The sequence below is a fragment of the Schistocerca americana genome, chromosome 4 (assembly GCF_021461395.2).
Source record: "Schistocerca americana isolate TAMUIC-IGC-003095 chromosome 4, iqSchAmer2.1, whole genome shotgun sequence".
Classification (NCBI taxonomy): Eukaryota; Metazoa; Arthropoda; class Insecta; order Orthoptera; family Acrididae; genus Schistocerca; species Schistocerca americana.
In genome coordinates this window covers 590,986,864-590,990,728 of record NC_060122.1, presented here as the reverse complement: position 1 = coordinate 590,990,728, position 3,865 = coordinate 590,986,864, and positions in this window count along the sequence as shown.

Sequence of the window (3,865 nt, the reverse complement as noted above, 5' to 3'; positions counted from 1 at the left end):
AACCTGAAGAAGAAGCAGGAAAGAGAAAAATGAAACGAAAAACTTACACGAAACCTTTTTCTACGAAAGAACTGAAAGGGCGATACGTGACGAAGGCGCAGGAGTAGAAAACGACAGATGGAAAGACTAGGCTGGTAAAAAAAAAGAAAAAAAATTCTACAATTTCATCGGGGGATGGCTGGGCTCTTGAACAATATTCCAGTGATGAGGAAGAAGAGGCTACTTCGTCTGCGAATTCTGTACTCAATAACGTGTGTTTTGGTTTTTTATTGGGTCAATTCATTGAGAATTTTCCTGTAATATTTTGAAAACTTGAACTTTTTGTTAAGAACCAATTTTGTACTTAAAATAGCTTTATGGTATACTTTGATAGTATTTTTAAAGATGTCTGTATGTTTGTTATATATTTTTTTCAGCAGATTTTTTTACCCTAAAACCGGATATTGTGCACCTAACGATGGTATCATTTTTTATGTTGACACGGTTTATTTTGAGCAGAACCGGACTAGTATCATGTTGTCGAATCTATAAGAGATCTTAATAACCTTAATTTTCAAACTTACTGATCACTGAAAGTAATTTATACGAATTAAAAGTTAGGATACCCGTTTTTCCCCTAATTTCCGCTGCACGCAAAGAAGGAATTAATTACGTAACTCTATTTTTTACGGGGCGGTAATTAAAGCTTTATCACTCACTACCTACCCCTGACACCGTCACTAGTGTGCGAGCGTGATTTGACCGCTGGAGACAGTGATATTTTCTAGTGGCTAGCTTCGAGACGCGGTGCGTACGTGCAGCGGCGCAGGAGCAGAGCAGGGGCGGGAGGTCTGTGCGCAGAGAGAAAGCGTCGGCGTATTTCTCACGCCGCGGTCCCGGCGCGGCGCTGGCTCGGCCGGCACGTGTGCGCCAGAGCTGGCGGCCTTGGCGGCGCCCGCCGGCCCTGGGAAGCGAGCAATAGCAGCAGCAGCGGCAGCAGCAACAGCCAGCAAACACTACACAGCACTGCTCTGGCCGCTACAACATACACTATCAAATATGTGTAAACGCACATCCACCAACGAAGTAGAGTCACAACAGCATGACACATACACTGGCGGAATAAAAACCGCAAGATCAAAAAAAAAAAAAAAATGATAATAATAATAACAATAATAATAATAATAATAATAATAAACAGAATACCCCAGAAGACATGACAATGTCGCAAAAATAATACATCAACAGCTTGCCTTACAACATAAACTTTCAAAACAACACGTTCCTACATGCAAGTATACACCACAAAATGTACTGGAGAATGATGAATACAAATTATACTGGAACAGAACCATTATAACAGATAAAACAACGCCACATAACAAACCTGACATCATACTCACCAATAAAAAGAAGAAATTAACACAACTAACATGTTTAACATACCCAATACAACAAATATACAAAAGAAAACAGGAGAAAAAATTGAAAAATACATCCAACTGGCTGAGGAAGTCAAAGACATGTGGCATCAGGATAAAGTTGACATCGTACCAATTATACTGTCAACTACAGGAGTCATACCACACAATATCCACCAGTACATCAATGCAATACAGCTACATCCAAACATATATATACAACTACAGAAATCCGTAATTATTGATACATGTTCAATTACCCGAAAGTTCCTAAATGCAATATAACACATACTGTACAGTTAAAAGGAAGTCACGCTTGATCAAGGTCCGCGTCACTCCATTTTTAACCGGACTTAACGTCTGAGAAAGTGAAGGAAATAATAATAATAATAATACAAAGTAATGAAATTTCGGGAATACATTCGTGTAGGTAACATGTTTAAGTGGGCGACACTGTAAGATCTAAGTTAATATATTCGCGAGATAAGCCACTGCGAACGTGAAATGCTGGCACATTAACAACTGGTGCGACCGCCAGAATGTCTGCTACAAACATGCAAACGTGCATGCCCTCTGTTGTACTGGTACTGGATCTCAGTTTTTGGGATGAAGTTCCATGCCCGTTGCACTTGGTCGATCAAAACATGGAGTTGTCGTCCGACGATGCCCCATACTTGCTCTTCTTTTTGTAGGTGTGAGACCCTCCACGCTTGCACAAGCATGGTGACCAACTCAAAAGGTCTACTGTCACCTCTGCATTGCTAGTACTTAGAATCGAGGAGATCGAAGGAGCGAGGAACTGCGATGTTATCCGTACGTCTGGATAGGGTTACCCATTAATACGGGCGCGCCTGGGTGATAGAAGTGGTAGAAAAAGCTCGACAGAGTCAAGCCTGAAAGAAGAGCGGTTTGAAGGGCAGAGGGAAAAAAGTGTCAAGGCAAGTGGCAAGGGGAAAAAACCTCTACGACAGTGTCAGGTTGGGTAGTAAGGGCAGTAACGGTTTCATGCTAACTGCGACAGATCGTGCAAGGTAAGGTTATGTTAGCGGTTGGGTATCGTGCATCAGTACCATAGAAGCAATGCCAGATTGTCATGGAATGATCAGTCCTGTCGAGGAGGTGTGCGCTGCTGCTGCTGGGCCGACGATGTCTCCTGGGCCAGCTGCTGCTGCTGCTGCTACTCCTGTAACATAGCCATGTCGTTTTAGGTTTGTCAGTTCGATGGTCCTGAAGGAACTGGCAGTGTGATATGTGTTGGGGGTTTGTTTGTGTGTCGTGTGTGGCTTCCCTGTGATTGCCAGTTCTCGTGACAGAGGCTCAACTAGCAAGCTAGTCAGTGGTTGAAGTGCAGGGGCTCGCCTCATTGTGTCGTTTGCGTAGTTACGAAGTTACCATAGATGGCTACCCATATTTGCTCGACTGGGGACAGATCCGATGATGAAGCAGGCCAAGGTAACATGTCGACACGCTGTAGAGCATGTTGGGTAACAACAGCGGAATGTGGGCGAGCGTTATCCGGATGAAAAACACCACCTGGAATGCTGTTCATGAATGGCAGCACAACAGGTCGAATCACCAGACCGACGTACAAATTTGCGGTGAAGGCATGTGCGATAACCGGGAGAGTACTGCTGTTGTCATACAAAATCGCACCCCATGCCGTAAGTCCAGGTGCAGGTGCAGTGTTTCGAGCACACAGTTAGGCTGGTTGCAGGCCGTCAACTGTCTTCCTTCCAATCAACACACGGCCATCACTGCATCCGAGGCAGAACCAGCGTTCATCATAAAACACAACACACTTCCACCCTGCCCTCCAATGTGATCCCGCTCGACACCACTTGAGTTGCAAACGGCGGTGGTTTGGGGTCAGTAGAATGCACAGTACAGGGCAGCTGGCTCGGAGCCGCCCTTGAAGCAATCAATGTGTAACAGTTCGTTGTGTTACTGTGGCGCCAACTGCTGCTCACATTCCTGCTGCAGTTTCAGTACGATGCGCCAGAGTCATACGCCGAACGCTATGGTCATTTTACCAATGAGGTGGGATGTTCTTCATACTTGGAAGTTGAAGAGGGCTGCTGAACAGAATAGGCTGTAGTTGCACACTTATTTTTTTGATAAAAAAAAAGAAAAAAACAGGTGAGCCACGTTTGCTGTAACCGTAGATATCCGGTAAGTTGTAGCACCTTAGAAAATGCACAGTACAGTACTTTCAAATTTGTGTACATACACATGTTTACATCTACATCCATACTCCGCAAGCCACATGATGATGTGTGGCGGAGGGTACCTTGAGTACCTCTTGGGGTTCTCCCTTCTATTCCAGTCTCGTATTGTTCGTGGAAAGAAGGATTGTCGGTATGTTTTTGTGTGGGCTCTAATCTCTCTGATTTTATCCTCATGGTCTCTTCGCGAGATATACGTAGGAGGGAGCAATATACTGCTTGACTCTCCGGTGAAGGTATGCT